We start from the raw sequence: 14086 nt of genomic DNA, 5'->3' as shown, positions 1-14086 counted from the left end.
ACTGGCAGATGAGTCCTTCCATTGGTTTGGATTCCCAAAGATCACTCCCTAAGATCACTCTTTATGCCTACATAAGGTCTAGAGCCCAGACTATGGAATGCCAGGCCTCAGAGCATCCTCCTGATGACCTTTCTAATTCACTAGGTGATGAGGCTCTTCTCTCTTCACCTCAATTGGAAAAGAACAAATCAAAAAGATTGAGGTCTGTTCCTCAGGGCTGCATGGCCTCAAAGAGGAGAAGGCACTAACATCTTTCTCATTACCTCATGGTCTTTTACCAGATGAGTGACTAAGATCTCCTAAGAGTAACTGAAGCAAGAGGCAAAGAGCCACAATTCTAATTGTTAAGTTTTTTTTCCCCCCAACATGAAGCTTAAATTGGCCTCATGGCCACTTTTATCCATTGCTCCTGCCTCTGTGTTCTGGGACCCAACAGAAAAAGTCAAATCTGTCCTCCACCTGACATCTCTTCAACTACTCAGAAACAGCTTTTTAACTCTGTCTTCTCTAGCTAAACACGCTACATTCTCTAGCTTATCAACACTGTGTCATGTTTCACGGAGCTGAACCCACTACTGCAAATGATGTCTGATGAGGGAAGAGTGCAGTGCGATGATCAATTCCATAGTTCTGAAAGCTAGGCCTCTTTTCTTTTTTCAAAGTTGCTACTTATTATTTAAGTTGAAGAACAGGGTATGAAGGGGTTGGAGGGCACATTCATAACAGAGAGTCCGAGGTGGAGCCCTAGAGGAGAGGGAAGAAGGGAGGAGACAGGGAGACCAGAGCTTGTCCTCTGTGTCTGCTCTAGATGGGGTTCATCCTGATTTCTGAGCCTTGGTCCGATAACATGAGGTTCCAGGGGCTACAAGTAGGGGGAGCCAAAGTTACACATCCAACCAGAGGTGAGGGCTGGGATTCGCCTTGGATCAGCAGCACTGCCTCCTTTTAGGAATTGAAGCGTAGTGATAACTTCCATCCCACTTATTTCAAGCTAGGCCTCTCTTAATGAACATCTGGGCTGCCATATCACACTATGGACTCATTACTGACTTTATAGTCCACTAGGACCTCCTGATCTTTTTTTTTTTAAAGAACAATTACTTTCTAACCATGCTTCTCTTATCTTGTATTTGTGAAGCTAGCTTGTTATACCAATGTGTGAGACTTTACATTTATCTCCTTTGAATTTTACCTGATTTGATTCAGCCCAGTGCTCTTGCCTGTCAAGCTATTTGTAGCTCTTCATCTACCCCTCCCAGAGCTTTGTGTCACATCTGCAAACCTGCTAAGCATGTTGTCTGTGCTGTTATACAAGTGTAAGGGTGTGTGTGTGTGTGTGTGTGTGTGTGTGTGTGTGTCTGTGTGTGTTGTCCATGTAGGTTATATTTATCCATATGGATTTATCTAAATGCAGCTCAAAGGTAGGTGTGAATAGATATCTCTCAAATCTCACCCACCTGTCTCCAAGGAAGATCAATAACTGCCTGGAAGGGGGCAAGAGGTTAGGGTTGTGAGGCTAGCATGCTTTGCTCTACTTAGAGAGAGAAGGTTAGACTAGAGTTATATCTCTCTAGGGGCAATGAGTTTTTGGATTCATGCCACTTTACTATTCCTTAATTGTAATAGCAATGCTCCCTGCAGTATTTAAAAGCTTGACTCTCTTCCCACCAAATGCTAATTATACAAAGACCATCAAAAATATTGAAGAGTCAATAAACTCATTTATCCAAGAAGAGATCAAACAGAAATCAGGGAAATTACAGATTAGAATATACCACACAATACACAGCATGACTGAGCTTGAGGGGCTGGCTCTTCTACTTGCTGATTTCCAAGAGACTTTCATCCTCCAAGAACCTTTCTCCTGAAGAGAATCTGGAATCGTGTATTTGTCCTCCAAGCCAGAAACCAAAAGAATGAACTTTCTTCTCTTAAGCACTTGCTAACTCAACCCCTCACACTGACACGAGGTATTGAGTAGCCATTCTCTCCACCAATGAGAAGTCTTAAACAAATGTCTATGCTTGAGCCCCTGGTTACACAAGTAACTAACAGAAATGTTAAATAGCACAGGGCCAAGCATAGATCTTATGAGTACTCTGCTGTAGACCATCTCAACATTGACATTAAACCATTAACAACTACTCTTTAAGTCCAGTGATCCAACCATTGTAATTGGTACATGGTAATTGGTAAATGGTAATTATCATATAGTATATATCTCTCCATTATTCTCCACAAAATAATAAGTAAATAAATGATAGAGGAGTTCAGAAGATATCAGTTAACAATTAAATTCAGAAGATATAAACTTTAAAAGATTGCAATACAAGGCAGTGATAAGTATTAAAAGAGTGGCAGCAAACCAAACCTTCATTTCCTTTTCTCTCACCTCTCAACCTTCTGCAATCTGGCTTCTGACCCTATCACCCAACTGAAACTTCTCTCTCCAAAGTTACCAATTATCTCTTAATTACCAAGTCATAAGATCATAGAACTTAGGGCCAGAAAGGAGCTCAGAAGTCATCAAGTCTAACACCCTAATCTTACAGATGAAGAAGCTGAGACAGATTAAGCATTTTGCCCTGCATCATGTAGGATTAAAAAAAAATGTAGGTCTTCCTGATTCCAAGTCAAGAACTCTATGACATCACGTTACTTTCTCAACCATCATCCATTCTCTTTGACCTCTCAGTGGCATTTGATGCAGTTGACCACACTCTCCTCCTGGATGCTCTGCTCTCTAGGGTTTTGTGGCATTGTTCTTTCTTGTTTCTCCTACCTGTCGGTTCTTTATTTTTCTTTCCTAGATCATCATCAGTCTCCTGCCCCTTAACCTTGAGTGTATTGTTGAAAGGAAAATTCTTCATTTGGGTTTTCACCCTGATTAATGAGGCAAAACTCAGGACAAAGAGAATTAAAAGGATTTTATTATGAATACATCAAGGTAGCAACATCTTGACCAGCTGACCATTGAAGATCAGCACTGGCTTCAAGGAGGGGCCAGCTTTTATGGGTAACTTTAAGACAATTCAGACAGGTCCACCTCAGCAGAACAGGTTGAGCCCTTGCACCTCAGTTCCTCCCCAAGATAGCAAGAACAGTGACAATTTGTAGGTAGGGGTACAAAGGTCACACTGGGGGGGGGGAGTGACAAAGAGTAGGTAATGCAAAAAGCTGCAGACTTGGTGTCACCTTCCCCAACACAGATTGACAAGCAGGGCTGGGAACAATAGGTCACTGAGTCAACAAAACTTTCAGTAGTACCCCAAGACTTTGCCCTGTGTTCTTTTTTCCCCTTGTACCCTCCCACTTGGTGACTCCATTAGCCCTCATGGATTTAATCATCTCATCTATCTGCAAATGACTCCCAGATTCATATATGAATGAATGATTGAATGAATAAAGCATTTATTAAGTACTTAGAATGTGGAAGGTACTTTGCTAAGTGCTGAGGATTTAAAATAGAAAAGTAAGACAGTCTCTGCTTTCAGGGAGTTCACATTCTAATGGGAAAAACAACAAATATGAAAGATTTCAAATATAAATCAGAAAGAAAAGTCCTTTGGGCCTTGGAGTACAGCAGCAAAGCAGGATGGGGGGCTACATCTATCTAAATCATTTTGTCTCCCTGCAGAGTATGCTTCCCATGTTATTATTAAGTAAATGCCTTTTATCACCAGTTGGATGGACTACAATTGTCTCATTTTGTTCCAATCCTGAAGCTGAACCACCAGACCATTCTGAGTCAGGTCTGGCCCACAACAGAGGTCAACGAGAAAGAGCCATCTCTTCCAGCTCTAATATATGATCCTATGAAACTGGAACAATGAACAATAAGACAAGGAAAATGACACTAATCTGTTAGATTTCTTTTCATAAGATACATTGGTCGAGACATTTTCAGTTCATTTGTGTGTAATTTAACCAGGCAGTATAGGTAGGGATCCACCCTTCACTGGGTCCTCTTCTATAGATTTAAAAGATCTTTTAATGGGGCAAAGTGTGAGGGAAAGGCAGTAAGGGGAAATCTATGCCAGCACACCAGGTAGGAGAGCAAGGGGATATCCACACTACATATACTTATTGGATGCCATAGACAAATTTCATCTGACATGACAATAGCTGAACAATTTGCATATTTCAATAATTCAAAAAACTTAAATGAGCAGAATACAAAGTTAGCTAGAAGAAGGAGGTATAAAGTTAGGAGATTAATGAGAGTATACAACGCTAGGATAGTCAGTGAAACACAGGCACCATGTTATAGTCAATAAAAATTAATTAAGCATCTACTATGTGCAAGTCACTGTGCTAAGCCCTGGGGAAATAAAGGCAAAAGAGTTCCATCTCTCAGAGATCTTAGAATATGATGGGGCAGATAACATGCAAACGACTACATAAAACAAGGCATATACAAGATAAATTGGGGGTTTCAATAGTGGAAAGGCACTGGAACACAACTGGAAAAGTAGGCTGGAATTAAAAGGACCTTAAATGCTAGCCAGGCTGAGGTATTTGTATTTTATTCTAGAAGCACCACTAGGGCTTTTTGAGCAGGGAAGTGACATTGTCAGACGCATGATTTAGGAAGATCACTGTGGAAGCTATGGGGAGGATGAACTGGAGAGAGACTTAAAGAGGCAAAGAGATCAATTACAAGGCTATTGAGCTAATCCAAGAAATTTATAAGGGTGCTAGCTGTGAGAGTAGAGAGAAAAGGACAGATATGAGAGATGTCGTAAAGATAGAAATGACAAGATATGACAGTGGGTGATTGCTCAGAGATGGGCTTTGAATAGAAGCCTGAAATGATGGGAGTATCCCTGACAGAAATAAGGAAAGAGGAAAGGTGGCATGGAGGCGGGGGGATAATCAGTTATATGTGGGAGAGCCCTCAGGATTTAAAGGAAAGTGGATTTATCAAATTTCTGGGTAGGACCATGTGGCAACAGAAATGGGGAACCCCTCAAGATAACTTTTTTTAAAATTTTTTTTAGGCAATTGGGGTTAAGTGACTTGCCCAGGATCACACAGCTAGTAAGTGTCAAGTGTTTGATCTGAGCAGGATTTGAACTCAGGTCCTCCTGACTTCAGGGCTGGTGCTCTATCCACAGCGCCACCTAGCTGCCCCCTCAAGAAATCTCTTGCTTTAAGTTAGTATGGTTTTTTTGTGGGGAGTTTGAATTTAATAATTTGACCATATCATATTAAGGTTTACAGAGAGCTTGCCTCAAAAGAGTCTGTAAATGATGGATAGTACAAAGATTTCTATTCCCACTTTACATAATGAGCCTCAAAGAGACACAGAGTGACATGCCTAAGATCCCACAGCTAAGAAAATCACAGAATCAAGATTTGAACTCTGGGTTTCCCACATCAAAATTAGAGCTCTTTCCACTCTGCCACACTGCCTGTCAGGGTGGTATAATCCAAGGGGGCTAGATTTGGCATCAGAAAGCCTTTGTTCCACTCCCTGCCCTACACAACCTTAAGCAAATCACTGACCTTAGCCGCAGGGTTTGGACTTCACAGCATCCAGAACCCCTTCCAGCTCTGAATCTAAGACCCTCTGATCCTGCAATCACATGTGCCTCTGATACAAGAGTTTCACTGAAGAAGAAAATGTGGAAAAAAGAAAATTCTAGTAATCATTCTCTCCATGAGCAAGGTAAACAAATGCTCATCAATGCAAGAGGTCAAAGGACACCTGAGAGAAAGCCAAACAGATACCTGAAGGAAAACAGTGACAATTCTTGAGTAGAACTTAACAGATCTTAAGAATTTTATCCATTCAATCCAACAAATATTTACTGAGGCCTCTACTATGTGCACCAGACAAAACAAAACAAAACCTCAAAACCTGAGGAAGTTGAAATGAATTGATCACCAGCTGAGCTGGAGAAGGAGAACGTGGAAGCTGGTATCCTTTCCATGCTATTATTAAGTAAACTTATTTTGTATTAAAAGTTGGATGGACCATAATTGTCTCAATTTGTTCTAATCCTGGAATACCTCACAGGGTTGCTGGGAGAAGAACTCTTTGTGAGGTCAGTGTGATTCTCATCCATCAGCGGGAGTGGGGAGGAAGAGGAGGGTCTGGAGGAGGAAGCAGAGGAGTCAGAAGAAAAGCACAACCCGGGGAGCTGCAGCAAGTCATAACTCGGCACAGGGAGGCACAGCGTGTTCTGCATGGCCACATCCCCACCCTCACAGGTGGTCGGGCAGGGCTAGTTCCACTCTACGTGATGTTCCCCTGTCGCCCTGGCTTCCGTTTCTATTTCCTCCTCTTCTCGCTGAGGAACTCTTTTGGAGCAAACCAGGACTTCTCAGAGCCACAAGTTCCACTGATAGGCCCACTTCGACAAGTGCAACAGTATGAAGTGGTTGAACCTCTCCAGTTACCCATTTTAGGGATTCCACAAGAACTTTCTTCAGATGCATCTGTGCATCCTGAGATTGTCCGCTACCGCCTAGGCCTGAGAGACCATAACTTTACCCTTTACCTCCTCAGAAACAGGTACCTGGTGGGGTCAGACTACACAGAAACCTACACTTTGGCTAATGGCACGGAGGTGACTGAGTGGCCGAAGGAAGAGGAGCATTGCTTCTATCAGGGTCATGTGGAGGGGCACTATAATTCCTCTGCCAGCATCAGCACCTGTGATGGCATCCGGGGCTCTTTCCAGATTGGGTCTACCATCCATCTGATTGAACCACTGGTTCAAGGTAGATATGGCAGCATCCAAGAGAGACAAGGCAATGCCCAGGAGAGATATAGTAATGCCCAGAAGAGACATGGCAATGCCCAGGATAGACATGGCAATGCCCAGGGGAAACACGCAGTCTATAGGGAAAGACATTTCAAGAAGAAACTGAGCCTCTGTGGTATCCCCAGGGTCACCCTACATAGAGAACTAGAGACAAAGATGGCTACAGTCAACATGCCCCCAAGCTGGGTACCTGGATCCATCCCAAAAGACACTCACTATGTAGAGCTCTATGTGGTGGTGGAGCACACAGAGTTCAAGAAATATGGAAACCTACGGAATATACGGAATAGGGTGAAAGAGGTTGTGAATCAAATAGATAGGTTTTATCAGCTGCTCAATTTCCGTGTGGTTCTAATTGGCCTGGAAATATGGGACAAAGGTAACAAGGCTGCAATCAGCAATGACATACAGTCTTCCCTGAACAACTTCCTGAAATGGAGGGAAAGCAATCTAATAAGGAAGAAGCAGCATGATAATGCCCAGCTGATCACAGCACTGGATTTTGGAAGAGGGGTGGGACTGGCCAGATCGGGTTCCATGTGCACAACTAGGTTCTGGGGGAGTGAACCAGGACTACGACTCTCATCCATTTGGACTAGCAACCTCTATAGCTCATGAAATGGGACACAACCTTGGCATGGACCATGATGAAAATATCAAGGACTGCTGGTGTGAGGTCAGCAAAATGCAAGTGGGTGTGTCATGCAATCCATGGGGGTTGGTAATGCCTACCCCAAACAGTTCAGCAGCTGCAGCAAGGATAATCTGCAGAAGTTTCTTAGGGGGAATATATTCCAGGCCAACTGCTTGACCAACTTCCCAGACCTGGAGCAGAATAAGGGAGAGCCTGTGTGTGGGAACAAGTTTGTGGAACGAGGGGAGGAGTGTGATTGTGGCCTTCCATGGGAGTGTTTGAATCTGTGCTGTAACCCTGTGAACTGCAGGCTGGCCCCAGGAGCTGATTGTGTTGAAGGGGAATGCTGCCAGGAATGTCATTTCACAGAAGCCGGAGAGCTCTGTCGGGATGCTCAGGATGTCTGTGACCTGGCTGAGTACTGCAATGGCCGACAGGCTAAGTGTCCAGAAAATGCATACAAAGAGAACGGCACACCATGCTGGGAGGGCTACTGTTACAATGGGGCCTGCCCCACTTACAAGCAGCAGTGCGAGGCACTCTGGGGTACAGGATCACGAGTGTCTGATGACAGGTGCTTCTGGTTTGGGCTTCCTCGAGGATGCACACTAGCTGATCATCCTGCCAAAAGGGGCTTCAACAAGTGTGGGGACCTGTACTGCTCCAGGGCTAGCACACGGCCCCCCTCCAGGGCTCTGTGCACCTTCATTTTGGGAGGTAAAAGGTGTGACCTTGCTGTAATGCAGATCGAAAGCCATAATCCTTTCGAGATCGTGGCCACTGGCACGAAGTGTGGTGAGCAGATGGTGTGCTACCACAAGCACTGTCAGGGCCTCAGTGTCTATGGCTCTAAGGACTGTTCCAGTCAGTGCCATAATCACGGAGTCTGTAATCACAAGAGAGAATGCCACTGTGAACCAGGCTGGTCTCCTCCATACTGTCAATCACGGCAGTTTAGGTTCAAAGCAGAAATATTAATCCCTGGGTGATTAATGTGGAGGAGAGTTTTGGAATATTCTGAAAAAAGGTAAAAGATGAACAAATAATTGGCTACAACAAGTGGATGAGGTGCTTTTCATTGTTCTGCCTGGGGACAGAGAATGAAATTTCTTCATGGTCCCTAAAGGTAGTAATGGATAGCCTGCCCCTATGCTTGGTAATAATGTGAAGCTATCTAGAAGACAATCTCAGAGCCCTGATTCTCCACATAGGACCTATCTTTCTGTCATTGAAGTCCTTGGGGGCATATGCCCAATCGTATGATACTGGTTCAAAGGATTTGGATTTTATAAGTGACCTTCTTATATAGTAACAAATTATTTTCCAGAACAGTTGGAACAATTCACAACTCTACTAAGAGGGAATTAGTGTGCCTGTCTTCCTGTAACCTCTCCAAAATTAACTACTTCTATTTTTCATCATTTTTGTCAATTTGATGGGTATTGGTTAAAACCTCAAATTATATTAATGTCCATTTCTCTTATTATTAATGATTTAGAATGTTTTTTCCATATGATTGTTGATCATTTGTTTGGCAAAACCATATCCATTTTCTTCTCAAAAAAATTTAAATACTACTTCACTGTTTTCACAAATATACAAAAACTTTATTTTACTTCTATTTTATCATAGGAAACAGACCCAGAGAAGTTAAATGACTTTGCCATAGTCTCTTAGGGAGAGAAGTTAAGGCAGTTCAAAGCCTTTTCTACCTCTCTATGAAAGCTAAAAAAAAATTAAAACTCCTTCCGTAAGAACCAAAAAGGCAAGAAAGAGACACGAGGGAAGGGTCTGAAACGGATTCCAGGGTGATTTCTAGGGGTAGAGAATGTCTTTGATAACATGGTCCCATCCAGGGGCAATGTGGAGTTCTAACAGGAGAGGTGGGATGTCATAGGTCTCAGTCTTTGCTGGCCTAGGGCCACAATTTTTCTGGAAAATGTTCAGTTTACCTACTCTACAGGGGCCAGGAGCAGGAGGGGAAGGAAAGAAAGGAAAGAAGGGACAGGGGGAAGAGGCATCATTCTCTGGGGCAGATTCACTGTTGACATTTCAAGTGCAAGGAAAGTAGTCCAATTGGGAGAAGTTTTAGGAATACAAGTGGCATGGGTAGGCCATCTGCCTCTAGTCATATTAGTTTAGGTCAACTCATTTAAGCCAGTGAAAGTCCATGGCACTTGAACTAGGTATAAGAGTAGGGCTTCTCTCCTGTGTAGGTCCTACAGTGGGCCTTGAGGTTGGAACTTTTTTTTTTTTTTGCTTTTCAGTGGGGCAATTGGGGTTAAGTGACTTGCCCAGGGTCACATGGCTAGTAAGTGTTATGTGTCTGAGACCAGATTTGAACTCAGGTCCTCCTGACTCCAAGGCCAGAGCTCTATCCACTATGACACCTAGCTGCCCTGAGGTTGGAACTCTTGCTGTATAACTTCCTCCAGCTGGGACCTCTCTCAAGCCTGACTATGGTCCAGCATTCCAGGTTTTGCCATTTCCTTCTCCAGCTCATTTTACAGATGAAGTAAGGCAAACAGGGTTAAGTGATTAGCCCAGGGTCACATAGCTAGTAAGTGTCTGAGAGACTAGATTTGAACTCAGAAAGATGAGTCTTCCTGATTCTCAACTCAGTGCTCTGCCCATTGCACCATCTAGCTGCCCCTCTGCATTGCAGTCCCAGGGCAAAAGGAGCAACAACATTTGCTGCTTCAGGGGAATAGGAACCTTGGTGGCAGTTCCAGGGCAGAGAGGAGTGCTTCTGATCATTCCCAGGGGAATAGGAACTTTAGTCTTAATTCCCAGACAGAGGGAAGCACTAGCAATTGCAGCTGAAGAAAAGTGGGGGACCCAGTCACAATCCCAGGGCCAGAAGAAATCTTAGTGCTAGAGGTTACAGGGGAACAAGGTCTCCTCCTGGCTAAACACCAGAGCACAGACTGGCACAAAGAGCAGTGATCACACCTCTCCTTAGATCATACCACCGTGAAAGCACCAAAAACCTACAGACCCTCAGAGCTAGCTCTGAAAACAGTCGCAAGAAAGGGCTGAAGCTTAGAACAGTGCTGTCTCCACCCTGGGAGCAAAGCCTTTAAAAAGCCTTTAAAAACAAAAAAACTTTAACATGGAATTAAAAGTCAAGAAATAGGCTGGAAAGATAAGCAAATAACAAAGAACCTGACCATACAAAGTTACTATGGTAACAGGGAAGATGAAGACACAAACACAAAAAAGACAATGATGTCAAAATAGCTACATGCAAAGCCTCAAAGAAAAATGTCAATTGGTCACAGGCTGCAAAAAAAAAAAAATATTCCCGGAAGAGTTCAAGAAGGATTTTAAAAATCAAATAAGAGAGGTAGAGGAAAAATTGAGAAGTACAAATGATGCAAGAAAATTTTGAAAAGAAAACCAGTGGTTTGGTAAAGGAATTTAAGAAAGATATTGAAGAAAATAACTCATTAAGAAACAGAATTGGCCAAATAGTAAAAAAGGCACACAAATCCACTGAATAGAAGAATGCCTTGAAAAGCAGAATGGGGCAAATAAAAAAAGAGGTACAAAAGCTCACTGAAGAAAATTGGAATGGGCAAGTGAAGGCTAATGACTCCATGAGACACCAAGAAACAAATCAAGTCTTGGGGAGGAGGCATGGAGGGAGAGGGAGAAAAAATTAAAAGTCAAAAGTATATGGAAATGATTGTTGAAAACTAAAAATAAATTAATAAAAAAATCAAAAAAAGGAAACAAATCAAAAGAATGCAAAAATAAAAGAAAATGTGAAATATCTCATTGGGAAAAACAACTGACCTGGATAGTAGATCAAGAGATAAAAATTATTGGACTACCTGAAAGCCATGATTAAAAAAAAAAGAGCCTAGATATCATCTTTTAAGAAACTATCAGGGAAACTACCCTAATATCCTAGAACCAGAGGGTAAAACAGAAATTGAAAGAATCCATCAATCACGGCCTGAAAGAGATTCCAAAATGAAAACTCCCAGGAATATTATAGTCAAATTCCAGAGCTCCCAGGTTGAGGAGAAAATATTGCAAATAGTTAGAAATAGCAAATAGAATTTAAATATTGTGGAGTCACAATTAGGATAATGTAAGATTTAGCAGCTTCTAAATTAAAGGATTGGAAGGCTTAGAATATGATACTCTGGAAGGTAAAGGAGCTAGGATTACAGCCAAGAATCACTCAACCCAGCAAAACTCAGTACAATTCTTTGGTGTGGAGGGGTGGGAGGGAGAAATGCATATTTAATGAAATGGAAGATTTTCAAGTATTGGGGCTGAAAAGACCAGAACTAAATAGAAATTATGACTTTCAAATACAAGACTCAAGAGAAGCATAAAAAGGTAAATATGAAAGAGAAATTATAAGGGAATCAATAAGATTAAATTTTTCCTATATGGGAAGATTATGCATTTAACTCTGAAGAATTGAAACATTATTAGGGTAGTTAGACATAGACAGAAGGCACAGGTGTGAGTTGATTATGATGGGATTATTTTTTTTAAATTAAAGGGTAAGAAAGAGGGATGTACTGGGAGAAAGGGGAAGAGGAAGAATGGGGAAAATTATCTCACAAAAAAGAGTCATGAAAGGAGGAGCTTTTACATTGAAGGGGAAGATGAGGGGGGTGATGGGCAGTGCTTGAACTTTACTCTCATCAAAATTGGCTCAAGGAGGGAATAACATATACATTCAGTTGGGTATAGAAATCTATCTTACTCTATAGGGAAGTAAAAGGAGAAAGGGACAACAGAAGGGAAAGGGCTAATAGAATGGAAGGCAGACTAAAGCCAGAAGCAAAATTGACTTTTAAGGAGGGACAGAGTAAAGAGAGACAGAGAAGGATAAATAGGGAAAAATAGGATGGAGGGAAATATACAATTAATAATCATAATTGTGAATGTGAATGGGATGAATTCATCCATGAAACAGAAGTGGATAGCAGAATAGATTAAAAACCAGAATCTACCAATACATTATTTGCAAGAAACCCATTTGAAACAGAGACACACATAGAATAAAAATAAAGGGCTCAAGCAGAATTTTTAAAAAATATTTTTTCCCAATTACATGTTAATATTCTTTTTTTAATGAAATTTTAAGTTCCAATTTTTCTCCCTCCCTCCTTTTCCCTCCTACTTTTCTAAGACAGTAAGCAATTTGATATAAGTTTTGTATGAACAATCATATAAAACATATTTACATATTAGTCATGTTGTGAAAGAAGAAATAAGAAAAGAAGAAACAGTTTGCAAAAAAATTAGTTTGCAAAAGGAACAAACCATGAAAAAATAAAGTGAAAATAGGAAGCAGCTAGGTGGCTCAGTGGATAGAGCACTGGCCTGCTGAAGTCAAGAGGACCTGAGTTCAAATCCAGCCTCAGACACATAATATTTCCTACCTGTGTGGCTCTGGGCAAGTCACTTAACCCCAATTGCCTCACATAAAAAAGAAAAGATGGGAAAAAATAAAGTGAAAATAGTGTGCTTAGACCTGCACTAAGACTCCATTAGTTCTTTTTCTGGATGTGGATAGCATTTTCCATCATAAATCTTTTGGAATCATCTTGGATTATGGTATTGCTGAGAAGAGCTAAGTCAATCATAGATGGTCATCACACAATGTTGCTCTTACTGTGTACCATGTTCTCCAGGTTCTGCTCACTTCACTTTGCATGAGCTTATGTATGTCTTTCCAGGTTTTTCTGAAATCTGCCTGCTCATCATTTCTTACAACAAAACAGTATCCATTACATTCATATATCATACCTTGTTCAGTCATTCCCCAATTGATGGGCATCCCCTCAATTTCCAATTCTTTGCCACCACAAAAGAGATACTACAAATATTTTTATGCATGTAGGTCCTTTCCCCTTTTTTTAATCATCTCTTTGGGATACAAACCCAGTAGTGGTATTGCTATATCAAAGGGTATGCAGTTTGATTGCCCTTTGGGCATAGTTCCAAATTGTCCAGCAGAATTTATTCAGTTGAGGTAAAATCAAAAACAAAAAAAAAAAGCAGGGGTGCCACTCCTTCATGAAACACTTTCCTATTTTGGGGGTAAAGAGGAAAAAATGCCATTCCATCAATCAAGTCTCCCATACGACTCTCCCTCCAGGGAAGAATAAGTTTTCAAGTTTTTTTTTTCTTTTTTCCCCCAATTACATATCAAGATAATTTTTAGTATTCATTTTTCAAGATTTTGAGTTCCAAATTTTCTCCTTAGGTTATACATGTACCATCATGTAAAATATTTCCATATAGTCAAAGTTGTGAAAGAAGAAACTGATCAAAAGGAAAAAAATAAACCTGAAAAAGAACAAAGGGAAAGTATTCTTTGATCTGCATTCAGAGTCCATCAGTTTTTTATCTGGAGGTGAATAGCATTTTCTTTCTTGAGTCCTAAGTACTTAACTTGGATCATTGTGTTGCTGTGAAGAGCTGAGTCATTCATAGTTGATCATCACACAATTCTGCTGATATTGTGTACAATGTTTTCCTGGTTCTGCTCATTTCTCTTTGCTTCAGTTCATACAAGTCTTTCCAGGTTTTACAGTCGGGTTGCCCTTTGGGCATAGTTCCAAATTGCTCTCCAGAATGGCTGGATCAGTTCACAACTCCACCAACAATGCATTAGTGTGCCAATTTTCCCACATCCTCTCCAACA

At 41.3% G+C, this 14086-nt stretch overlaps 1 pseudogene; it reads left to right on the top strand.

Moving 5' to 3' along the window:
* The window catches only part of LOC110223089 (disintegrin and metalloproteinase domain-containing protein 8 pseudogene), a 30786-nt pseudogene extending 22102 nt beyond the window's left edge, over window positions 1–8684 (top strand).
* The last annotated feature ends 5402 nt before the right edge of the window (window positions 8685–14086 follow it).

This window comes from Phascolarctos cinereus, unplaced genomic scaffold (assembly GCF_003287225.1).
Source record: "Phascolarctos cinereus isolate Bilbo 61053 unplaced genomic scaffold, phaCin_HiC Scaffold_9;HRSCAF=440, whole genome shotgun sequence".
Classification (NCBI taxonomy): Eukaryota; Metazoa; Chordata; class Mammalia; order Diprotodontia; family Phascolarctidae; genus Phascolarctos; species Phascolarctos cinereus.
Note: the sequence above shows the minus strand (reverse complement) of the source record. Positions and strands in the feature narration are given on the sequence as shown.